This window comes from Scyliorhinus torazame, chromosome 11, assembly GCF_047496885.1.
Source record: "Scyliorhinus torazame isolate Kashiwa2021f chromosome 11, sScyTor2.1, whole genome shotgun sequence".
NCBI classification, from domain to species: domain Eukaryota; kingdom Metazoa; phylum Chordata; class Chondrichthyes; order Carcharhiniformes; family Scyliorhinidae; genus Scyliorhinus; species Scyliorhinus torazame.
Window position 1 is genome coordinate 215,778,409 of NC_092717.1, and position 26,978 is coordinate 215,805,386.

The window sequence follows — 26,978 nt, forward strand, 5'->3', positions numbered from 1 at the left end:
GGAAATCCTCAATGTGAAGGAGTCTTGGCAGCTGCCGGTGAATCTTGCACACAGATGTAGATCTTACTGTGGCCACAAACCAGTTGGCCATTGAGTGAGTAGAAAGACGTCAGGTTGATAAAGATGTCCATATGTTCAGTAGGAGCATTTATGGCAACCTGCAATAAATAGCACCCTGCACCTGAGCGAAGCCTCACACCTTAGCCCTGGTCACCTTCGGCAGTGGTTCTCCATCATTTTGAGGTAGTATGTGCTCCCTTCCAACAGGTTAGTACCTAATCATCCTGCCTCTCTTCCTCCTCCTTTTTCGGGTGTGTGACCCGACCTTCTGTCTTCTCTCTGGCCTCCGGCTGCCCACGCAACTGGCTTCTATGGCCTCGATGTGCAATGCTGCCGAGCCCATCTTACATCTTCCTTAGCACGTAGCACTATGAGCTCTTCTTCCACACACAGTTCTTCCTGGCACCTAGGTACATGAGTCAGTAGGGGCAAAAGAAATTGCCCCTGGATACCAACAGCCCCACCCACCCTACCCCCTTGGGTTAAGGAAAGACAGGTGGAATTTTTTTGGCCTTCTGGCACTTCTGCCAGAGGTTCTCTGTCATGGCGAAAACTGGGCCTTCCTCGCCCACTTCCATGTTTCCCAAAGTGCAGTCCCATGCTCCTATGACATACCAACCTCAAAGGAAATCCTCAGGCTTATAGCTGGCCACATATTCTTGGTCCCAGTCCTGTTTGCTTTCGCCTCCCTTGTGCCACTGTGTGACTATTGACATTACTATTTTCACTGGGAAACTGGAAGTTTGTTTTTTAAGTCTCTCTAATATATTATGCACTTCAATGTGAGCCAAGGGCAGATTAACAAGGGAGAATGAGGGAGAGAAGGCATTAGGTGCACAAGGGAGTGCAGTGGTCAAATCGATAACTTTCAGCCTGCCTTAGTAAGTGAATATTAACTTTATGATTCTGCTAGTGCTGCTGCATCAATCGGTAATCATAATACGACAACTAAAATCATAAGGGATGAATTTAAGAAATTCATATGCTACCCTGCTGTCATTATGCAGTTATTTCAAATGGATTAAAATGTTGTCCATAATTATTTGGAGCTAGGGTTTTTTTTCCATGATTGCTACAACAGCAACCTGCCTTCAACGTAGAAAGATATATACTGTCGATAAATGTCCCAAGATATTTAGCAGTGCTGTAATCAGACCAAAATTAAGAGCGAGGCAAAAGAGGAGATATTAGAAAGGGAAGGCCGATAGTGGTCAAAGAAAATAGGTAAGAAAGATGATGTTTTAGGAGGAAGTGGAGTCAGTGAAGGAATTCCAGAGCCTAGCCATCCCTCTCCAGCTAAAGGCAATGCTGTGACTGTTGGGTGGAAGGGATGTTAAATTCCCAAAGCCAGAATCGGAGTGATAGTTGGAGTGGAAATGGGCCTTGGGAGTAGCATGTTTCTGATTTTCATTTCATTTGGATAGTCATGCGTTCATTCAAGCCCACTCCAGGCAATCTCCCTAACAGCGACTGGTGTTCCAGGCACTGATTCCTTCCAGTCATGTTAGCACCTGTTGGGAAATAATCATAGCCCTTGCCCTCTGGAGAAGGTTGTAGAGATAGGGAGCGGTGAGAACGTAAAAGGGCTTTAAACCTGAGGACGAGGTCTCCCTTATTGAAGGAATGCTGCAAATGCATTGAAGTTGGATTCAGAGGAGGTTTACTATTTTGATGCCTGGAATGAGCGAGCTTGTCTGGTGAGGAAAGGTTAGACTTGGCCTGTTTCCATTGGAGTTGAGAAGCGTGGTGACTTGAGTAAATAAGATCGTGAACAGTCTTGACAAAGTGGAGGGGATGTTTCCTCCTCTGGATGTGTCCAGAATTAGGGGGCACTATTTTAAAATTAAGGGTTTCTGTTTTAGAACATGCTGAGAATAATTTTCTGAGTTTTGCAGCTTTGAAATTTACTGCCTCAGGTGGTGGTGGAGGCAGGTTCATTGAATATTTTTTGGTCATATAAATTCTAGTTAGGGCAGGCAAGGGAATCAAAGGTGATACAAAAGGGGTAGTAGATGGGAATGTGGAATTTGAAACATCAATGGATTCAGCCATGACCTTACTGAATGGATGGCCTAATTCTGCTGCTCCTATTTCACATGTCTGTATGAGAGCTTTAAATTTGGAGGAGTGTTAGTGGGATCGCGGGAGCAACTGGGAGTAAATATGTAAGTCAGCAAGAATTGGTGAATGGGACTCGTCGATACAACATGATACGGGCGACAAGGTTTGGATGAACTTAAGTTTATATGGGAAGTAGCAGATGAGAATTTCACAATGATGGCATTGAACATGTTGAGTTTGGAGATGACAAAGCCATGGCTGAGGGTTTTCAGCAGCAACTGGGCAGTGGTGGGGATGCACCGTTTGTAAATTGCTGAGTTGATCTAGACTCGTATAAAGCAATTTGTTCAGTTATAAATAAACCCACTGGGAAAAAATGTGAACCTATGAACTCAGCCAGGTCCATACAGCATGTGTTGTAATTCCTTCATAAGTTTCTCCTGTAACCTGTACATGGTATTGAGTATCTTCAATAAAGAACCCAAAGTATTAACCATTCATCTGCATGTGATTGAAGAACCCAGAAAAATGAGACATACACAATGGAATTAGATTAGTTTGCAAGTTTCTGTTACTTGTTTATTTTATTCGTATTCAATCGATAATCTCTTTTGACGCACGTTGCCAATCATACATGTTTCCTCAAGGATAGTCGGTTCTTCAACGTTTCATTAAGACTCTTGTTTTTTGCTTTTAAAGTATTATCCACTTCATTATCTAACTTCAGCTTCATAATCTTTGGCTGTTTTTTGCTCGGTGCGTACCGAAGTTTACGTGGTGGCCTTGGTCTTCTCTTTGGCTTTTTCGTTCGCCTAGCCTTGGCGTACCGTTTTCGGGCACGATACTGCCTCTGATGGTATCTTGACTTAACCATGGTTTTCCTTTTCGCCTCTGCTTTATCAACAGATTACGTATTTCTACTTAATGGTAGTCAATCCGTTACTTATATAGCCTACAATGTGTTGTGACACAATGTAACTTGAAATTTGTTTTGTGACAGTGCATTGCCTTTTAAGGTGTTGATGTCTTGCATGATAAATCCTGGGGTGTTATGCCCTTATAAGGTATTGTTGGGTGTGGTTTACAACCCCACGGTCTCATTAGTTTACAGAAAGGACCCTTGAGGTGGACTGTTCTTCCATTTCTCTGTTCCTGAATTGTTTGGATTTCAGAGACTGCCCATTTTGATTATCTTCTCATGGCGGATTTTCTAGAAATTACATTCGATGGTCAATGGAATGGTATACAATACAAATGTTAAAAATTCTCTCATTTGCAATGATTCATCTTACTGCGGTTTACATTATTTTACTGGCTAAAATAACTTCTGCTTTGCCCATTAGAAATGCTTGTCATAGGGATGCACGGTGGCGCAGTGGTTAGCACTGCTGCCTCATGGCGTCAATGGCCATTTGGAGTTTGCACATTCTCCCCGTGTCTGCGTGGGATGCACTCCCACAAACCCAAAAGATGTGCAGGGTAGATAGTTTGGCCATGCTAAGTTGTCCCTTAATTGGAAAAAAAGAATTAGACACTCCAAATTTATTTTAAAAATGCTTGTCATAAGAGGTTTGAAATGTGTTCAGATGTATTACTTTTCCATTAACATAGAATCACGAAGCGTAGAATGGATACAGCACAGAAGGAGGTCATTTGACTATGTACCAGCTCTCTGCTCGAGCAACACAGCTAATCCCACTCCAACCCCCCAGAGCCCTGCAAGTAATTCTTTCTCTTCAGATAATTATCCAATAGCCTTTCAGAAGCTACAATTGAATCTTCCTCCATCACACTCTAAGGTAGTGGACAACTACAGATCCTAACCACACATTACACAAGGATTTTTCCTTCCTTTTGTCACTTGCTTTAACTCGTGGCCTCTGGTTCTTTCTCCCTGCCGGCGTTGTCCACCCCCCCCCCCCCCCCCTCTCCCATCAACCTCCTCCTTTAGAACTGTCCCAGCTTCTCCAATCCCTTCACGTAACTCAAATCCCTCATCCCGGGAACCACTCATAAATCTTCCCTGCACCAGCTGCAATGACTTCACATCCTTCGAGAAATTGTGCCACCCCCCCGCCCTCCCCCACCCTCCAGATGAAGCCGAACCGCGGTTTTATTAAGGTTCATTAATTTCTCACTGCATTTGTATATATCTCTCTATTTAAAAAGCTCCGGATCCCGTATGCCTTATTAACCACTTCCCCAGCCTGTCCTGCAAGCTGCAATAATTTGTGCACATATACCCTGCCAGATCCCTCTGCTCCTGAACTGAATCCTTTATTTTGTACTGTCTCTACTCATTCTTCCAAGCAAAGTGTATCATTTCACACTCCAGGAATTAATACATTAACCATTTTGTGGGTTGAATAGAATATAAAACTTGACTTCCAGATTTCAAGAAAGCTGACATGACATCCATCTTGAACTGGAAATAAATAATTCGCAAATGTTTGTCAAAATATCAACATTGAAAAACATAAGCCTTATACATAATCAATCCAGATATATACATGCGGTTATTAAATAACATTTATTGAGAACAGTGCTAACCACTGTGCTATCGTGCCGCCCACTCAACTCATGAACGATGCGATCAAATAAGGCTAGCTGAACTAGACTCCAACAATAGGCTGACTATCATGATATGTGAAGATATTTTGAAACAATTGGGGCCATCCATAGGCCAAGGTCAAATGGATAAAACCCCCTTCGCTCAATGGGTTGGTGTTTCTCTTATGGGTGGCAGTGCCATCTGTCATAGGGGGCAATAACATTTTCAACAACTCCTCAATAGTGAATCCACTATGACAGCTGATATTCCCCAAGCTTTCCCCAGTATCCTGTGGTAGAATCCATGGATGAACCACCATCGATGGGAGAGCTGCAACAAGAAATCAAATGATGATTAATAACCGAGCATGCAGCCCCATTTATGATCCAGCTGCGATCTTCAAAGCTGCCGGGATTTTGCTCATATCAAGATTCTATGCCGTCATCCTGCAGGTTTAGGAGGAAAAATAACTGCCCCCCCCCCCCCCCGGCCCCACCCCCCCGACCCCGACCCCCAGGCCTCCCGCAACTCCCCAATTTAGGAATTCAATAATTTTTACTCTGTTCAAGAAGGAGGACAAATCATGCTGCGGAAACTATCCAGATATTTCCCTCTTGTCCATAGCAGGGAAAATTCTGCATACATTCTTCTGATTCACCTACTTCCTGTGACTGAGGAAATTTGCTTAGAGATAGAGTGTGGTTTTAGACCTTATCGAGGAACCACTGACCTGGGGCGCAATTCAATGGGACAAAAACAGAATACTGTTTTGGGCGTGTTTTTAGCGGGGCGCTTCTCGGCGCTGCAGGCCGCTATTCAACTGCACTTTGCTGATTGTTTTGGCCTCGGTGGGGAACGCTTTATTGAGGCGCACTTTAGTAATCTCCTGCACTGACGAGATCATCTCGCCAGTTCAGGAAGATGGCTCGTGGATCAGGGCACAATTTTAAAGGCCGCCCTGATCTTTCGACCCCCCCCCCCTCCCCCAACCCCCCCCCCCCTCCCCCCCCCCCCCCCACCCTCCCCCTCCCTCCCCAACCATGGCCTCCAGACCCCTTCACTGCAATCAACATACCACTTCAGGGCGCCTCGAGCCCCTCCTCATCCTGCCTCTTATGGGCAAGGCACTGGATTGGGCAAGCTGACACGCAGGCACATTGGCACTGCCAGCCTAACATCCTAGCAATGCCCCTGCCAGCGCGACAGTGCCAGGATGCCTGGGAGACAGTGCCAAAGCACTAGGCTGGCAGTGCCAAGGTGCTCGGCAAGAGGGAGAACCAGGGCGCCACCCTGCCCAGAACCCAGCCATCCAGGGGTCTCTCATGGCCTTCTCGTAAGATTCAGTGCCTCGTTGCATCACCAAGTTGAGCACGATGATGCTGGTAAATTATGCCCCTGGTCTCTGTTGCCAGACAAATCCAATAAAAATGTCAGACCCTCTTCATAGTGTTCATCAACCTGACCAAAGCATTTGACTCTGTAAATCATGAGGCTCTGTGGATTGTATCCAAAGATTTAGATGTTCAATAAACTTCATCACAGATCTTGCAAATGATGATTTGACTCCAACTGTCTTGGGTAGAAGACCTGAATCAGACACCATCAAAATCCAGACCAGGGTTAAGCAAGGCTGTATGATAGCCCCCATATGATTTACAATCTACCTGACAATGGCTATTCACCTCATCACAGATAAACTCACCTTTGGTTCCAGTTTTAAATATTGCCTAGATGGAAAACCTTTTAACCTGAGGCAGCTTTGTGTTAAAACTAACTAACCATTGTCACCAGGCTATTTGGACGGAGGTTGCTGATCAGAAGCCCTATAACAAGCACACAGGATGGATTGGACAAGCCACTTCCTTCAAATTATCAGAAAAGCAATGCCTCAAGACCCAGGTTCCCCTGAGGCTCCTCTCAGACCTCTTCTCTGCTGGGAGACCATGCTTTAATAGTGTATATGTGGTCAGCGCAACCTTTAAGCTCTTTGCAACTGGCACTTTTCCAGTTTGTTACAGGTGTCATGGCCCACATATACTGAGTAAATCACCAAGCTCTTTCCCAGGGCTAACTAGTGCAAAAACCTCCTGACAACATCAATGCGAGAGAGCTTGGAATTCACAGTTGTGGCTGCCTTCCCTCACATCCAGACATAGTTGATCGCACATTTTCCCAAGGCTAGCTACTGCAACAACTTCCTGACAACATCAATGGGAGAGAGCTCATAATTCACAGTTGTGGCTGTCTTCCTTCACATCCAGGACATCGTTGATCGCACACTTGTGACCATGTAGCACTCACAAACCAGCATGTGTGAGTAGCAAGGGCCATGACTGTAATGTCAGTAAAATTCTCAGGCAACTGTCTCCGTTATCTTGTATGATGCCTCCCTGGCCCATAATCCACCCGTGAGACATGATAGCTGCTGGATACTTCCTACACACATAGGTTATGATGCTATCTCCGCCAACCCACCACTCTTGAGCAACACAGACATAACCAAATTCATTGGGATGATTCGGCAGGGGGATGTGACAATGGTGTGATGGTAATGTCACTGGACTAATAATCCAGGGGCCAGGATAGTGGTCTGGAGACATGGGTTCAAGACAGTTGGTGGAGTTTAAATTCAATGAATCAATTTGGAATATAAAGCTAGATTCAGTAATGGTACCATCAAACAATTATCGATTGTCGTAAAAACCCTTCTGGTTTGCCAATGTAGTTTAGGGTAGAAAACCTGCCCTCCTTACCTGGTCTGGCCTACATGTGACCCCAGACCCACAGCAAATTGATTGTCTCGTAGCTATCCTCCGAAATGGTCTATCAAGCCACTCAGCTCAAATTATCGATTAGGGATGGCATCCTGTCAGCGACACCCAAATCCCATGAAATAATGAAGAAAAAACAACTGTGGGCCTTCTGCAGCAGGAGCTCAGTTGACTGGTCAGGATTCGGGGCTCCCTACAATGTGCATCACAAAGCATCTCCCGCATCATAGTGGTTTGTTGCATGCTGCATAACATTGCCATACAAAGAGACCTGCATTTTCAGGAGGCAAAGCAGCAGCGCTCATCCTATGAGGAAAATCAGGATGAATGCAAGGAAGATAAGAAGGAAAGCCACCTCGACACTTTGCAGCAAGGGATGAGTTAATTTCTCAGCAATTCTGGTAACCTCCCCATTCTTCTCCCATTAATGGGCCTCTCCCTCGCTGGGAGAAATGTAGGGCTATGCTCACTTCGCAGGACCAATTTCTGCATGCTGGTGGTAATTAGCGTCGAAACAATGAGATTGTGCCGGGGATCCAAGCACTGCTCATACGCTGATAGTTGCCTTTGGAGGCTGGGTCACTGGTGATCTTGGCAGTGGCGGTGGGAGAAAAATCCCAATCAAGAAACGAGGCCCGCTCAAAGTCACTGCTCAAATAGGCCGTCATTCTTTTTCACAATGCACTCTGATTTTGTACAGGATTGTGATGTACTAATACCCTCGGGGTGTCATCCCAGTTCTTGGACGCTCTCCCAGGTTCACAGCTGACAACCTCCTCCCAGTTTCCTATCAATAGAATCACACTGAAATGAAACACTAGAATAAACAGGGCACAGCAAGCTTAATTCTTCGCAAGGGGGGCATCACCGGCAAGGCTGACAATGAATAATAATCTTAAGTGCCACAAGTAGGCTTACATTAATATTACAATGAAGTTACTGTGAAAATTCCCCAGTCGCTACATTCCGATGCCTGTTTGGGTACACAGAGGGAGAATTCAGAATGTCCAATTCACCTAACAGCATGTCTTTCGGGACTTGTGGGAGGAAACCTGCTCACCTGGAGGAAACCCACGCAGACACAGGGAGAACGTGCCGACTCTGTACAGACAGTGACCCAAGCCAGGAATCGAACCTGGGTCCCTGCGCTGTGATGCAACGGTGCTAACCACTGTGCTACCATGCCACCGAGACAAATCCTAGGAGAATCCTGGGATAAGGTAACACTGCTGGGTGACTGACTCGGCTGCTGAAGAGTGCAGTTAAGAATCACCGATAAAGTTATGGGACTGGAGTCACATGTAGCATAGACCAGATAGGGATAACAGGCACCCTCGCCGGAAGGATGTTCATGACCCCAGCTTCATGGTCACTTTTAACTGATACTGGGCTGGGATTTCCGGTCCCCCAGCCCAGTATTTCTCGATGACGCGCCATTCTCTGGCGACAGGGTTCTATACTCCCACAGCTTGTTGATGTGATTTCCCACTGAAGCCACCCAACACCGCTGGGAATCCCGTGGGCGGGGATGTGCTGCGTGGGTGTTTATTTGATAGTTTCTGTGAACGGACATGGGGATCGTGATGCTGGATTATTCTGCACCCACTCTTTCCCATTCGGTTAGCATGCCAACTTCGTGCTGCCTGGAAATGAGTGTGATTGCAGTATGCTGCTAGTGTCACTGCATGGATGACTGGCTGTGCAGGGGAGCCAAAAATCATGTGAGGCTATCCTCAGTTAAAGCTAACATACACTGCTTAAAGCTAGCTGCGCCTCTTAAAAAGGAGGCTCATTGTAGCTGGACCAGATGCACTAATGGCATAAGATAGGAGGGCCTGGGCTCCGAGATGTTCTGGTGCTGGAGGCCTCGGTTGAGGGGAGGGATGTGTTCCATGATCAGGAGGCTCCCCAGACTCCCACAGAATAAAAGCATTAGGAAAGCTGGCAGGATGCCAGGCATTGACTTGCATGGTACTCTGTGTGTGGTCACACAACAGCTAAATATTAAGGGAGTGACATTCTTCTGTTGTGCTACACCTGAAGAGTTGACACCAAGCATTCCCAAAGTGACATGCATGAAGTCAAGGGAACCATGCACCATTGGGGAGGCCTCAGATTCTTGCAAAACCATGTGCTTGTTCTGCCCACTGCTCTGTGGCAAGGAAAAATAAAACGTGGTTAGCTCTGTCTGAATAGAGAGCCTCAGTAATGTCACTTACGTGGCAGTGGACAGCAAATGTGTGATGCTGCAATTGTCCCCTGTTCCTAACTGGAAGGGGCCAGGCCCAGCAAACTCATGGCTGCACTCACCTTCAGCGGCCCTGGCCAAGTGGCCCTTCTCCATGCTCTGAGTTTACAGTTCTGGCTGAATCAGACACACAGTTCAGTGAGGATTTCCTTAGTGAAACACAAGTGCCTGCCATGTTGTTCCTCGTGGAGGTTCAGGTCGATGAATTGCTCCTGAAACACCTGATTGATATGGCCTCCTGCTGAGTGCCCTTCTTCACCACTTCCTTCTCCTATCACATTGTTCTGCTCATTTTCCCATTCATCGTCCCAAGGGGAATGACGAGCACTGCATCGATGTCTGAGGGCAACTAACTCATTATGCAGATTGTGCAGAAGCCTTGAAAGTTTTTTAAAATACATTTTTACAGGATGTGGGCAGCGCTGGTTAGGCCACCATTTATTGCTCATCCCTCGTTGCCCTTCAGAAGATGGTGGTGAGTTGCCTTCTTGAACCGTTACAGTCCTTCAGGTATAGGCACAACCATTATGCTGTTAGGGAGGGAGTTCCAGGATGTCGCCCAAGGGACAGTGAAGAAGCGGTAATATATTTCCATGTCAGGGTGGTGAGTGACTTGGAGGGGAACCTCCAGGTGGTGGAGTTTGCAGGTATCTGCTGCTCTTGGCCTTTTAGATGGTAGTGGTCTTTGGTTTGGAAGGTGATGTCTAAGGAACCTTGGTGAGTTACTGCAGTGCATCTTGTAGGATAATGTCCTCCAGCACGTGGCTGCCGCAACTGTAGGCAAGGGCTGCTTGAACTCCAGAAAGCCGCCTCTTTGTTAGTGCAGTATCTGTGGATAGATGAATCCGATGTGGGTCGCCTGATGTCTCAGCCATTCCTCAGATATTGGTGATGCCTCCAGTGCTTTTTCTCTGATGTTCCTGCTGCTTGGGCCTCAGCAGTACTCGTCCACTTGTCCATGCAGTGAGGGGTTGCCAGTTTCCTTGCATTGGACCGCATAGCCCTGGGCTCCTTGCCCATGGAACCCATCCACTGTCTGGATGGCAAACGTGGACACTGACTGTTAATTATCCGCATCCTGTAACATTTGGCTGGTGGGTGAGTTACTGAAGAACTCACTTGGAACTTGGAAATGGTTCCAGCACCAGGTTTCAGATGCCAGTGGAGAAACAAGCCCTGCAATACTAATAAATCAATTGTCCAGTCGATATAACCCTTCCCATCTGATCACGTCTAGCCTTTGTCATCGTAGGTTGCCTCTTTTTTTAAATTCATTTACGTGATGTGGGCGTCGCTGGTTAGGCCAGCATTTATTGTCTATCCCTAGTTGTCCTTCAGAAGGTGGTGGTGAGCTGCCTTCTTGAACTGCTGCAGCCTGTCAGGTTAAACCTGCTTTTCTTCCTTCAAATATGCCCAGTAAAAAGGCAGTGAATAATGCACCCCTGCAAAAATGGATGCAGGTATCAATTAATCTTCAAGGCCTTCACTGAAGACATTCGGATCAGCATGGTAGGTCTTTTTCCTCCTCCAACGCATTAACTTCATTTCATGTGTATGTGTTGAGGCTGGGAGTGGAATTGGGTGATGCAACCAAACAGAGGTGAGTTTTGCAGCCGAAACTCATCTTAGGATCAAAGTGCAGCCAGTGTAGTGTCTAAACTGAAGCTATGTTTTAAAGATGTTCAAAGGCCAATCATCTTAGCCTGTTAGTTGATGGGGGGTCCATGAAAAAGGATCTGGGTCGTGGGGTGGGATTCTCCGGTCCACCAGCCACGTTGTCCTGCGTAGCACACATCCTCAGCAGCGGGATCCCCCCATTCCATGGCAGCCAGCCAATGGGATTTCCCATTGTGGCCACATCGCACCGTCGGGAAAGACACGGGCGTGGGTGTGCTGCCGGCAGGGAGGAGGATCCCACCAATGTAGAATTTTGCTGCTGAAATCAGCATGAGTGGGACTTCGTGCAAATTAGGTCCTGGGTGACAGAATGCGAATTAAGAGTGAAATAATCTGAACAGTGATACGGTCAAACAAAAAAAGAAGGGAATACATCAGCCAAATCGACTGAACAAATAAACCAAAGTAACTCACCCCAAACAGGCAAGCCTGTCGGTAAAGTTGGCATTTGCGGTAAATTAGCATTACGTAGATTTTGGTTGATTTACCTGTACCGATTGGTTACAAAGAATACAAGGTGAAACACAGCATATCGTTTCCAAGTCTCAAGTACTTGTTTTTTATTCAATATCAAGTGATAATCTTTTCTTAAGTAGCAACTTGGCATTCAGACAGGCACCCTCAAGGGCAATCTATGCTGCTTAAGTGATTCATTAAGACGTCTGTTGTTCTTTACTTTCAAATTATCAATTTCATCTCGTGGTCTACTGCGGCGTTTTAGATGCACAATCTTCCTTACTCTTCTTCTGTAAGTTGTATGGCGGGGTCTGCGAGTAATCCGCCTTCCTTTTCTTCGACACCTTGTTTTGCGCATTCGTCTCCCATATCGTCTACGTGGACGACTGCGTCTAGTGCGATATCTTGACTTGGTCATGACTCTCTAATTTGCAAACCGGCTCGTATTCTATCTCACTGAATTGAGATTTTCAATTGAGTGTTTGCTCCCGTAGGCAGCTTTTAATACCTGCACCGCGATTGTTGAATGACAGTCCTACCTCGTAGGCATTGCGCTACCATATTTGGTGCTTATTACGACAGCGCCTTATAAGGTACTTTTACATACAGCTGATGTCCATCCCTGATCCCATCACCCTTCAACACCCATTAGATAATACGATGGTTTTGATTGTCTTGACAACACTTTACGACCATATATGGAAAAAGGCTGAATAAAATAGTCTTTCAGAAAAAAATTATGTCATCCCAGTATTAGTTGCTGCATGTGCTACACCATTTACATTTACACATTGCCATCTTGATTAATCTCTAAACGCTGAGATACCCCTTTTCATTTAGAGCTGTCTGGAACTGAGAGCATTATTCTGCACACGCACTCCTCACCTCCACATTAAAGAAACCTACCTGGACAGAGAGTACTTGCTCACTAATCCACTGCAATCTTGCCCAGTTAAAAACCCTGCAGATACACTACTACTATATGAAAAGCTACCTTGCCAAAATACACGATAAATCTTGCCAGACGCTAAACTCAATTTAATGAACAAACAGTCTTGAGGCATTGCACATGACACACATTTAGATTGTCCTCACTGATCCATCTAAATCAGGAAACATCACAATCTTCATTCCATCTGTGAATATCTGTTGTTTTCCTAGAATCATAGAACCATAGAATCCCTATAGTGTAGAAGGAGGCCATTAGGCCCATCGAGTCTGCACCGACCCTTCGAATGAACACTCTGCCCATGTCTACTCCCCCGTCCACCCCGCCCTCTCCCTGTAACCCCATAACCTAATCTGCACATCTTTGGACATGAAGGGACAATTTAGCATGGCCAATCCACCTAACCCGCACATCCTCTCCCCAACTCTGTTCCATGGTTCCCACCATCATACCAGTGCCAAAGAAGAACAGGGCAACGCGCCTCAACGACTACCGTCCGGTACACCAGACTCCCAGGATGCCTTCATCTACTGAAATTCACATACTGCCACAACCGCTCCACAGCAGACGCTATGAGTCCCGCAAGGCTGTGTACTTAGCTCCCTACTATACTCCCTGTACACACACAACTGTGTCGCAAAATTTGGTTCCAACTCCATTTACAAGTTTGCTGATGACACGACCGTGGTGGGTCGGATCTTAAACAACAATGAGTCGGAGTTTAGGAGGGAGATGGAGAACCTAATGGCATGGGGTAATGACAACAATGTCTCCCTCAGTGTCAGCAAAACTAAGGAGCTTGTCATTGACTTCAGGAAGAAAAGTATCGTACACACCTGTTTGCATCAATGGCGCCAAGGTGGAAGATGGTTGACAGCTTCAAATTACGAGATGTGCACATCACCAAAAATCTGTTCTGGTCCACCCACGTCGACGCTACAACAAAGAAAGCACAACAGCGCTTCTACTTCCTCAGGAAACTAAGGAAATTTGGCATGTCCACATTGACTCTTACCAATTTTTACAGATGCAGCATAGAAAGCATTCTATCTGGCTGCATCGCAGCCTGGTATAGAAATTGCTCGGCCCAAGACCGTAAGAAATTACAGAATCGTGAACACAGCGCAGTCCAACATGCGAACCTGCCTCCCATCCATTGACTCTGTCTATACCTCCTGCTGCCTTGGAAAAGTGGGCAGCATAATCAAAGACCCCTCCCAGCCGGGTTATTCTCTCTTCCAGCCTCTCCCATTGGGCAGGAGATACAAACGTTTGAGAACATGCACTAATAGATTCAAAAACAGCTTCTTATCTGCTGTTACCAAACTCCTGAATGACCCTCTTATGGACCGAACTGATCTCTTCACACATCATCTCTACTGAGTAGCATTACACTCTGTATACGTCACCCGATGTCTCTGTATTCACATTGTGTCATTTATTGTATGTCCTATGTTTTCATGTATGGAACGATCTGTCTGTTCTGTACGCAGAACAATACTTTTCACTGTCCCTCGGAACACGTGACAATAAATCCAAATCCAATCCAAATCCTTGGATTGTGGGGGGAAACCGGAGCACCTGGAGAAAATCCACGCAGACACGGGGAGAATGTACAAACTCCACACAGACAGTGACCCAAGCCCGGAATCGAACCTGGGACCCAGGAGCTATGAAGCAACTGTGCTAACCACTATGCTACCGTGCCACCCACTAATAAATCTTAAGCAATGAATTCAGGAGAAATCCCTTTCCTCAGTGAATGTGGAACAGGCTGCCGCATGGAGTCGTTGAGATGAATAGCCGATGCATGATCCAGGATTTTAACTCTGTGACAGTGAAGGAACAGCGATATAGTTCCAAGTCAGGATGTTGTGAGACCCTATGCAGAGAATCACCTCGATTAATGCCTGATATCCTGCCTCCGTCCCATGGCGATCCACTGTGCCATCTAAATGTGAGCCACTCCGACAAACCAAAAGGGCATCACGGGGCAACAGGGACTATCCGCTGATGACGTGGCTGACAATGCTGGTGCACAGCAAGCACCCATGGGCAGCAAGCATACAAATCTGACTGGCAGTGGGCCTTGAGGCTTCGCCTCGACAGTAGTGTCTTGTCGTGGGCAGCAGCAGACCTCGGCTGGCTGGCTGGCTGACAGGGCAACAGCAAGGGCAGAGTGGCAGTGGTGAAAGGGTGAATGCTATCCTCCTGAGAGAGGACAGAAGGGCTGCACTCCACAGACCAACTTTTGTCTTCCTCAGAGTGGTGCCTCAGAAATTCTAATAGTTTTTTTGGAGGGCAGATTACTGGGCAGCTAATAAGGACGAATTGTTGTTTCCTGCATTACTGTCAGAACCTGATCCAACTACAATGCATTTCCCATTTAAGCAGCGCCGGCCAGCTTTAGCTGGTGCTAGCTAGCTGCTCACAAATTTTATTCCCTGCATCAGGCAGGCATCCAACAAATCAATAGTAGATTGATGCTGGCTGTAAGCTGATATTATTTGAAGCAGCAGGGAGCATGATATTTGTATACTCTCTGCTTTGCAATCAATGGGCAGGGGTTGATCAGTCATTGCAATCCCACATAGTTTCAGGGGTTATTGAGCTAAAGCTCACTTTAACATTTGATGGCAATATCTAAGGACACTCACACAAGAAAAAAGGATGTTTCATCTAATAAGCCACTATCCAACTGTCCCAGTTCAGGTTACAACATGCGGAAAATTGGCCAAGAATGTCCTGTCCACAAAAATCAGGACAAATCCAACCCAGCCAAATGCCACCTGAACATAAGAACTAGGAACAGGAGTAGGCCATCTGGCCCCTCGAGCCTGCTCCGCCATTTAATGAGATCATGGCTGATCTTTGTGGACTCAGCTCCACTCTCCGGCCCGTACACCATGGGCGAAATTCTCCCGAAACGGCGCAATGTCCGCCGACTGGCGCCCAAAACGGCGCCAATCAGACGGGCATCGCGCCGCCCTAAAGATGCGGAATGCTCTGCATCTTTGGGGGCCGAGCCCCAACATTGAGGGGCTAGGCCGACGCCGGAGGAATTTTCGCCCCGCCAGCTGGCAGAAACGGCCTTTGTTGCCCCGCCAGCTGGCGCGGAAATGACATGTCGGGGCGGCGCATGCGCGGGAGCGTCAGCGGCCGCTGACAGTTTCCCGCGCATGCGCAGTGGAGGGAGTCTCTTCCGCCTCCGCCATGGTGGAGACCGTGGCGGAAGGGAATGAGTGTCCCCACGGCACAGGCCCGCCCGCGGATCGGTGGGCCCCGATCGCGGGCCAGGCCTCCGTGGGGGCACCCCCCGGGGTCAGATCGCCCTGCACTCCCCCCAGGACCCCGGAGCCCGCCCGCGCTGCCTTGTCCCGCTGGTAAATAGGTACTTTACGGCGGCGGGACAGGCAATTTATCGGCGGGACTTCGGCCCATCCGGGCCGGAGAATCGAGCGGGGGGGCCCGCCAACCGGCGCGGCCCGATTCCCGCCCCCGCCGAATATCCGGTGCCGGAGACTTCGACAACCGGCGGGGGCGGGATTCACGGCAGCCCCCGGCGATTCTCCAACCCGGCGGGGGGTCGGAGAATGACGCCCCATATCCCCGAATCCCTTTATTCTTTAGAAAGGCATCTATCTTTTTCTTAAAAACGTTTAAAGAAGGAGCCTCAACTGCTTCACTGGGCAAGGAATTCCAGAGATTCAGAACCTTTTGGGTGAAGAAGTTCCTCCTACACTCCGTCCTAAATCTACCTCCCCTTATTTTGAGGCTATGCCCCCTAGTTCTGCTTTCCCCGACCAGTGGAAACAACCTGCCCACATCTATCCTATCTATTCCCTTCATAATTTTATATGTCTCAATAAGATCCCCCCACATCCTTCAAACTCCAATGAGTACAGTCCCAGTCTACTCAACCTCTCGTCATAGTCTAATCCCCTCAACTCTGGGATCAACCTAGTGAATCTCCTCTGCACTCCCTCCAGTGCCAATATGTCCTTTCTCAGGTAAGGAGACCAAAACTGAACACAATACTCCAGATGCGGCCTCACCAACACCCTATACAATTGCAGCATAACCTCACTAGTCTTGAACTCCATCCCTCTAGCAATGAAAGACAAAACTCGATTAGCCTTCTTAATCACCTGTTGCACCTGCACACCAACTTTTTGCGACTCGTGCACCAGCACACCCAGGTCCCTCTGCACAGCAGCATGTTTTAACATCTTACCGTTTAAATAATAATCCATTCTGCTGTTATTCCTCCCAAAATGGATAGCCTCACACTTGGCAACATTGAATTCCATCTGCCAGACCCTAGCCCATTCACCTAACCTATCCAAATCCTTCTGCAGACTTCCGGTATCCTCTGCCCTTTTTGCTTTACCACCCATCTTAGTGTCGTCTGCAAACTTTGACACATTGCACTTGGTCCCCAACTCCAAATCGTCTGTGTAAATTGTGAACAACTGCGGGCCGACTCTTGATCATCAGCAATGTGTTGGAAGGGTGTCATCAACAGTGCGATCGAGTGGCTCTTACGCAACAATAATCTACTTACTGACGCTCAGTTTGGGTTCCGTCAGGGTCACTCAGTTCCTGACCTCATTACAGCCTTGGTCCAAACATTGACAAAAGAATTGAATTGAAAATATAAGGTGAGATTGACTGTCCTTGATGTCAAGGTAACATTTGACCGAGTGTGACATCAAAGAGCCCTAGCTAAACTGATGTCAATGGGAACCAAGCGAAAACCTTCCACTAGTTGGAGTCATACCAGGCACAATGGAAGATGGGTGTGGTTATTACAACTCCTTGGACAATGACACGTCTAATCAGCAACTATCCACTGGTTGGATGATTATACCTGGCACAAACAAAATGGTAGTGGTTGTTGGAGGTCAATCATCTCAGCTCCAGGACATTGTTGCAGGAGTTCCTCAAGTGTCCTGGGCCCAACCATCTTTAGCTGCTTCATCAATCAATTCTCTCCATTATCAGTTCAGAAGTGGGGATGTTCGCTGATGATTGCATACTGTTCATTTGCAACTCCTCAGGACAGTCCCTGTCTATATGCAGCAAGACTTGGACAATATCCATGCTTGGGCTGATAATTGAGCAATTAACATTCGTTCGATGACGACCATCTCTAACAAGGGAGAATCTAACCATCTCCATTTGACATTTAATGGCATTACCATCACTGAATCCCCAACCATCAACATCCTGGGATTCACCATTGACCAGAAACTGAACTGGACTAGCCATAGAAATACAGTGGCTACAAAAGAAGGTCAGAGTCTATGTATCCTGTGGTAAGTAACTCACCTCCTGACTCCCCAAACCTGTCTATCATCTACAAGGCACATGTCAGAGGAGTGTGATGGAATGCTCTCCATTTGCCTGGGTGAGTGCAGCTCCAACAACACTCAAAAGGAGTTTGACTCCACCCAGGACAAAGCAGGTGCTTGATTGGCACCCCTTCAACAAACATTCATTCCTTCCACCACAGACGAACAGGGGTTTTCAAACTCAGGGTCGTGACCCGCAGGTGGGTCGCGGGTGGGTGCCAGGAGGATCGTGGAGCGATCGGTCTTGGCGTTCCCAATCGCGGGATGAAGTTCCCAACTGCAGTCCCTGATTGGTCGCAGTGTTTGAGGGGGCGGGCGGCGCGAGGCTGGGCTGTGTGTTGGTCACCGTACGCAGAGCGGTGGGTGGGGGAACCGGGGCTGACGGGTTTCCACGTGGACGCAATGCTAACAGTGGTGGCCCCATCTTGGAGCTCCGCTCCGGTGCTCGTCCTTTGCACGCTGCTTGGCTCGTCCCCCGCCACTGATCGGCAGTATGCAACCTGCGGCTACTTGGTCAACCCGTTCAACGGCCAGCACAACGTCCGTTTGCACTCCCACAACGGTAAGTACTGGTCGGGAAGTGGTCTGTGACTGGGGTGGATACAGTGAGAGGAAGCCAGGCCGGGTTTGTTGGAATACTGATTAAACGAGGCTAGTCAATAGGGCTGACATATGTAAACACTGGAAGAATCCTACAGTCATCACATTTTGTCACCACTCTCTGGAAAGCAGGAAGTAAGTGCTTTTGGTGAGAATGGAGCAGGAACTCACTTGGATGTTTGGATAGTGCAATGCAGTGGAACCAGTAATGAATAATGTGACATTGTGAGTGTTTGACAAGTTACTTCATCTCCCCTAAAGTCATAGATTGTAAAGTAAAAACAAGATTGTACTTTTTCCTATAATTGGTTACATTTCTAAAGAAATGGGAATATATTTAAAACAAAGTTTGTGTGTAAATGTAAGGCTGCACATGTTCAACTGAAGTTAATTTAATTTTTAGAAGTAAAAAGTCATAAAGTTGGAAAAATTAGGTAATAGAAATAAAGTTTCAAATTAAAAAAAGAATGCCGGCCGCGACCGGCCTTTAAATATGAACAATGAGTCTTTCCGCCAGAGGCAGCAGCAGAGAGAAGGTCACGTGTCTGGCACGTCAATGCTTCGGGTGCAAAATCATAGAGGTGAGATTCCTCCATTTTGTAGCTGCCAGCAAGCAAGCAACAGGACTGTGTGAAGAACTGAAGATAGGTCATTTTGTAATAAGGTAGAGAGGGCCAGAGATACAAACAGGCCAGGATCTCACAACTAAATCTGCTGGAGAGAGCTTCTCAGGAGAATCCATGATAGGACAAGGCAGTGTGAGTGTGAGATGTATCCCGAGCTCCAGGGCCTCTGGTGAACAAACAATTAAGAAGAAACTTAAATCGGGAACAAAGCAGTATAAAGATGATTTCTTGAGGTATGGCTTTAATTGTGCCAATGCAAATCAAGATGCAAAGCCCATGTGTGTTATATGCAGGGAAGTGCTGACAAATTAAGTTTAAAACCCTCAAATCTTCAAAGGCATTTGAAGACTAAGCATGGAGAGTTCAAGGACAAACCTCTTGATTTTTTTCAAAGCATGCAGCAAGAACTTAAATCGACAACTGAAGTCCTGAGCTGAAATGTAACATTGAATGATGAAGCAAGAGATATCGTGAGGACCAAGCAGGCCCACCTGCCGCATTAAAAGTAAGCAATAATGGTATGTCGCGAAGGTTGGCCGGCATGAGTCGCTAACGTCAGTCAGCATGTCGCGCGAACGTCGGCCGGCATGGGCCCCGAAGGTCCGCCGGTTGAAAAACACTGATCTACAAGATGCACTGCAGGAACTCACCAAGCCAGCTCCTTTCAAACCCAGAACCACTACCATCTAAGAGGGCAAAAGCATCAGATCCCTGGGAACATCATCACCTAGAAGGTTTCCCCCACCCGCCTCCTCAAAGTCACTTACCATCCTACCTGCCTGACTTGGAAATATATCGCAGCTCCTTCACTGCCGCTGGCCAAAATCCTGGAATTCCGTCCCTAACAGCACTGTGGGTGTACTTACATGTCAGCAGTGGTTCAAGAAGGCAGCTCACCACCACCTTCTCTTTTTTAAAAAAATATATGTTTATTAAGAATTTTTAACAAAATTTTCAACCATACAAAACAACCCCCCCCTGTAACACATAAGAAAGAAAGCTCGCATAGCAAGACATGAACATGGCAAGTCAATATGATACAGAACTTTGTACATTTCTCCCGTACATATCAATTTCCCGGATCATTCATGTATTTTCTTGCTCAAATGCCCCCCAGAAAGGCCCCCCTTCCCCCTCCCTCCCTCCCCCCCCCCCCCAAGAAAGATGTCCCCCCCCTCCTCACCCCCTGGGTTGCTGCTGCTGTCCGACCTTCATCTAACGCTCCGTGAGATAGTTTAGGAACGGTTGCCACCGCCTGTAGAACCCCTGCGCAGACCCTCTCAAGGCAAACTTTATCCTCTCCAACTTGATAAACCCTGCCATATCATTTATCCAGGCCTCCAAGGTGGGGGGCTTCGCCTCTTTCCACATTAACAAGATCCTTCGCCGGGCTACTAGGGACGCAAAGGCCAGAATGCCGGCCTCTTTCGCCTCCTGCACTCCCGGCTCGTCCACTACTCCAAATAGTGCTAGCCCCAGCTTGGCTTGACCCGGACTTTCACCACCTTAGATACTGTTCCCGCAATTCCCCTCCAGAACCCCTCCAGTGCCGGGCATGACCTAAACATATGGACATGGTTCACCGGACTTCCTGAGCACCTCCCACATCTGTCCTCCACCCCAAAGAACCTACTCAGCCTCGCCCTCGTCATATGCGCTCTGTGAACTACCTTAAACTGTATCAGGCTAAGCCTGGCACACGAGGAAGAGGAATTAACCCTACTTAGGGCATCAGCCCACAGCCCCTCCTCAATTTCCTCCCCAAGCTCCTCTTCCCATTTACCTTTCAGCTCCTCTACCAAAGCCTTCCCCTCTTCTTTCATCTCCTGGTATATCGCCGACACCTTGCTCTCCCCGACCCATACGCCCAAAATCACCCTGTCTTGAATCCCCTGTGCCGGGAGCAGCAGGAATTTCCTCACCTGCCGCCTCACAAATGCCCTCACTGGCATGTACCTGAAGGCATTTCCCGGGGGTAGTCCAAATTTCTCCTCCAGCGCCCCTAAGCTTGCAAACGTCCCGTCGATGAACAGGTCCGCCATTCTTCTAATCCCTGCCCGATGCCAGCTCTGAAACCCCCCGTCCATCCTTCCTGGGACAAACCGATGGTTATCCCTGATCGGGAACCACACCGAGGCTCCCATCGCTCCTCTATGTCATCTCCACTGCCCCCATATCTTTAGCGTTGCCCCCACCACCGGGCCAGTGGTGTATCTTGTCGGCGAGAGCGGCAGCGGTGCCGTCACCAGCGCCCCCAGGCTCGTTCCTTTGCAGGACGCCATCTCCAACCTCTTCCACGCCGCCCCCTCTCCCTCCATCACCCACTTACGGATCATCGCCACGTTGGCTGCCCAGTAGTAGCCACCCAGATTCGGCAACGCCAACCCTCCTCTATCTCTGCTACGCTCCAGGAACCCCCTCCTTACCCTCGGGGTCTTGCTCGCCCACACAAATCCCATAATGCTCCTGCTTACCCTCTTAAAGAAGGCCTTGGTAATCACAATTGGGAGGCATTGGAATACAAAAAGAAACCGTGGGAGAACCACCATTTTAATCGACTGTACCCTACCCGCCAGCGAGAGTGGCAACATGTCCCACCTTTTAAAGTCCTCCTCCATCTGTTCCACCAGCCGCGTCAAATTAAGTTTGTGCAGTGCCCCCCAGCTCCGAGCTACCTGAATCCCCAAGTATCGAAAGCTCCTTTCTGCCCTCCTCAACGGTAGGTCGTCTATCCCTCTTCCCTGATCCCCCAGATGCACCACAAAGAGCTCACTCTTTCCCACATTGAGCTTATAGCCCGAGAAGTCTCCAAACTCCCTTAGGATCTACATGACCTCAACCATCCCCTCCACTGGATCCGCCACATACAGCAACAGGTCGTCTGTGTACAGCGACACTCGATGTTCCTCTCCCCCTCGGACCACCCCCTTCCATTTCCCCGACTCCATTAACGCCATGGCCAAAGGTTCAATTGCTAATTCCCGTAACAGCCTCCCCGAACAGGCGCTGGAATGTGGCAACTAGGGGCTTTTCACAGTAACTTCATTTGAAGCCTACTTGTGACAATAAGCGATTTTCATTTCATTTCATTTTTCATAATGCAAACAGCAGAGGGGACAGGGGGCACTCCTGCCTCGTCCCTCGATACAGCCGGAAATACTCCGACGTCATTCACTTTCACCGCACTCCGCACCGTAGTTCCCCTGCCATCCTTGACTCCACCTATTTCCCTCACTGCCATCCTCTTACGGAGCTGATGTGCCAGCATCCGACTCGCCTTCTCCCCATATTCATATATTGCCCCCTGTGCCTTCCTCCACTGTGCCTCTGCCTTCCCTGTGGTCAACAGGTCGAACTCCGTCTGGAGACTTCATCTCTCCCTGAGTAGTCCCTCATCAGGAGCCCCTGCATATCTCCTGTCCACCCCTAAAATCTCCCCCACTAACCTCTCCCTTTCCCTGCCCTCTCTCTTCACCCTATGAGCCCTGATGGAGATTAACTCTCCCCTGACCACCGCCTTCAGCGCCTCCCATACTACTCCCACCTGCACCTCCCCGTTGTCGTTGGCCTCCAGGTACCTTTCGATGCACCCCCGCATCCTCACACACACTTCCTCATCTGCCAGCAGTCCCACATCCAACCGCCACAATGGGCGTTGGTCCCTCTCCTCCCCCAGCTCTAGCTCCACCCAATGCGGGGCGGAAATGGCTTTGGCCGAATACTCCGTTCCCTCCACTTTCGGGATCAATGCCCTGCCCAGAACAAAAAAATCTATCCGGGAGTAGGTCTTATGTACATGGGAGAAAAAAGAAAATTCTCTGGCCAAAGGCCTGGCAAATCTCCATGGATCTACTCCCCCCATCTGATCCATAAACCCCCTGAGCACCTTGGCCACCGCCGGCCTCTTCCCCGTCCTAGATCTGGAACGATCTAATGCTGGGTCCAACACCGTGTTGAAATCCCCACCCATTATCAAGCTCCCTACCTCCAAGTCTGGAATACACCCCAACATCCGTTTCATGAATCCAGCATCGTCCCAGTTCGGGGCGTATACATTTACCAATACCACCTCCGTCCCCTGCAACCTACCGCTCACCATCACGTATCGGCCTCCATTGTCCACTACTATGTTCTTGGCCTCAAACGACACCCGCTTCCCCACCAGTGTTGCCACCCCTCGATTCTTCGCATCCAGCTCCGAATGGAACACTTGTCCTACCCATCCCTTCCTTAACCTGACCTGATCTGCCACCTTCAGATGTGTCTCCTGAAGCATGACCACGTCTGCCTTCAGTCCCTTCAGGTAAGCGAACACTCGGGCCCTCTTAACCGGCCCATTTAGGCCTCTCACATTCACGTGATCATCCGGATTGGGGGGTTACCCCCCCCCCCCCCCCCCCCCCCCCCGGCCGATTAGCCATCTCCTTTCTTAGGCCAGTCCCCGTGCCCGTGCCTCCCGCACCCTCCAGTCCGGGGAACCCCCGCCCCGACCACCTCTTCCATTTTCAGTTCCCCCCTCGGCCAGTGCAGCAGCAACCCTATTGTTCCCCCCTCTCCCCCCCTTCCCTCCCCCCCTCCCCGCTAGATCCGCATCTAGCTCTTTTGCTCCCCCCATACTACTTCCGTGAGTCAGCTGACTTCTGCTGACCCCGGCTTCCCCAGCCTTCCCGTTGATCTCCCCGTGTGGGAATCTCTCGTCCTCCTTACCTTCATCCATCCCCCCCCTCCCTAGCGCGGGAAAAAGCCCGCGCTTTCCTGAGCCAGCCCCGCCCCCTGTGGCGCAGCTCCTGTTGCGGCCATCATCCCAGTTCCCCCATCCCCGAGTCTCACCTCCCTCCAGCACCGAAGCCCACTTTTCCCACTATCTCGTTCCCACCCATGAAACAGTCTTTACCCATATTTACAACCCCGTATACAGTCAACATCCCCCCCACAACCACAGCCCCTCAGTTCGAGTCCAATTTTTCCGTTTGGATAAAGGTCCAAGCCTCTTCTGGCGTTTCGAAATAATGGTGTAGGTCCTGATAAGTGACCCACAGTCGCGCAGGCTGCAGCATTCCGAACCTGACTCTTTTTGTGCAGCACCGCCTTGGCCCGGTTGAAGCCAGCTCTCCTCTTTGCCACCTCCGCACTCCAGTCCTGGTAGACTCGGATCACCGCATTCTCCCATCTACTGCTCCGCATCTTCTTGGCCCATCTCAGGACACTTTCTTTGTCCGCGAAGCGATGGAACCTTGCCACTATCGCCCTTGGCGGCTCATCAGCCTTAGGTCTCCTCGCCAGGACCCGGTGAGCCCCTTCTAGCTCCAGGGGGCTCGGAGAGACCTCCTCACCCATCAGCAAATGGAGCATCGTGCTCACGTACGCCCCGGCATCAGCTCCCTCCACTCCTTCGGGGAGACCCAGAATCCGGAGATTCTTCCTCCTCGACCTGTTCGCCAGGACCTCGAGTCTCTCGGCCCACCTCCTGTGCACCGCCTCGTGCGCCTCCATCTTTACCGCCAGGCCCAGGATCTCGTCCTCGTTCTCATTAGTTTTATCCCTCACCTCACGGAGCTCCACCGCCTGAGCCTTCTGGGTCTCCTTCAGCCCCTCGATCGCCAACAGCATTGGCGCCAGCACCTCCTTTTTAAGCTCCTCCACACAGCGCCTGAGGAACTCCTGCTGGTCTGGCCCCCATGCTGCTCGAGCTCCGCCCTCCGCCATCTTGTTTTTTCCCCCTCGTTTGTGCCGCTGCTCCAAAGCCTCTTTCTCCAACGGTCCACCGCTGATCCCTGCCATACAACGTAAGGGGGACCTTACCTCACCTTCCCACACGGGATTCAATCAAAAAATTTCCGTTGGGGCTCCTCTGGAGAGTCCATGATAGCGGGAGCTGCCGAAATGTGCGGCTTAGCTCCGTATCGCCTCAACCGGAAGTCCACCACCACCTTCTCATTGGCAACTAGGAATGGACAATAAATTCTGCCGTAACCAGCGACGCCCACATCCCTGAAATTATTTTTTTTAAATGCAGTAACTCACCTAGGCTCCTGCCACAGCATCTTCCAAACTCTCAACCTTTACCACCTAGAAAGACAAGCAGATGCAGGCTGACACCACCTGTAATTTGATCTCCAAGAAGCACCATCCTGACTTTGTAGTACATTGCCAATCCTTCACTGGGTCACAATCCTGGGACTCCCTCCCTAACTGCACTGTGGGTGGGTGTACCTACAACACATGGACTGCAGAGGTTCAAGAAGGCAGCTCATCACCACCTTCTCAAGGGCAAAAAATAATTGCCCTTGGCAACAACGCCCACATCCCATGAAAGAATCACCCACTCCATCTAATTCTTTGCCTTTTCATATTCCTCCTCTTATTGTGCAAAATATGACCAGTAACACCCTGGATCCTTGTGAAATAAAAATAATTTCAATGATTGATACATTAATAATCCAAATTTTTTTTTACCAATCACATTGACCACTTGACCAAATCAATTTTTCATTACATTAATAGGGCACTGAACGGGATTACAAAAAGTAGGGTATGTGGAAACAAGGGATTCAATTTTCCCTGTTGAGTTCCGATCCCAATGCTGGGAAGCATTCTGAGTCAGGAAGCTGGAAGTGGCCATAGCAGGGTTCATGGGTGCAATCTTCCTGGAGATGGCCATTAAAAAGCCCCATCAATTAGGATGGAAGGTGGGTTCCAAGCATTGGGAAATCCACTCAGTGTTGTCCTTGGAGATGGCACAATCCATCTTTGCCATGTGGCTGATAACTGGCGTGGTGACCATGCAGGTAACTCGCAGATAAATCAGACTCCCAGGGGTGTGGCTGTAAGAGCATGCCAGCAGCCTGGGGCGGGATAGAGATATCTTTGTGAATTACTGCCAGAAAATAAAACTAAGCCCTGAAGAGTCTCAGCTTGGACCTCCCTCTATGGAGCCACCTAGAATCATAGAAGTTTACAGCATGGAAACAGGCCCTTCGGCCCAACCAGTCCATGCCGCCCAGTTTTTACCATTAAGCTAATCCCAGTTGCCCGCACTTGGCCCATAACCCTCTATACCCATCTTACCCATGTAACTATCTAAATGCTTTTTAATAGAACCTCCCACCCATTTTGGGGCTCCTGACAATCAAAGCGGTTACGGGGTCGCTGGGGCATCAGGAAAGCCTCTTGCCACCTGGAAATTTGATAAGTGGCTCATTACCATCCGTAAATTGATTTCAGCCATTGCTGAGCGGACTTCCTTCAAGCTCGCCAGCCTGATCTTGGAGGTGAGAACACATTGTGGAGTTGACCCAGTGCACACGTTTCCAAATTCCACCACACCTCCGGGGCGCGTTCCATATCACCTCCTTGGCCCTGGGAAAATTCAGCCCAAGGAATCTGGTTAGTCCCTGGTAACCAGGTGACTGTTTCCAGGGCAACACCAGCTGATTGTCTTTGAGTGCTATGATTGGTCCATGAGAACAATGCGACTGAAAATCTGATCTGTTATTGGTTTCCGATGCTTATGTAAGAAAATGACATCTCAATGACATGGTGACATCATAGAACAGTTGTAGCTGCCCACCCACAGCACCCCTTGATAAAGTCACACTTTCAGCTCCGAAACAGGTCCTTGGAGC

General features: G+C 48.7%; 1 protein-coding gene and 1 long non-coding RNA gene across 5 annotated transcripts in view; one reads left to right on the top strand and one right to left on the bottom strand.

Moving 5' to 3' along the window:
• Positions 1-26,978, top strand: part of trpn1 (transient receptor potential cation channel, subfamily N, member 1) — a 466,288-nt gene that overhangs the window by 149,645 nt on the left and 289,665 nt on the right. The window lies entirely within an intron of this gene.
• On the bottom strand, positions 2,670-26,737 carry LOC140386046 (uncharacterized). Its single transcript, XR_011933559.1, has 3 exons — positions 26,558-26,737; positions 25,378-25,422; positions 2,670-3,331 (listed from the first exon to the last, which is right to left on the bottom strand). It is a non-coding gene; the product is annotated as an uncharacterized lncRNA (long non-coding RNA).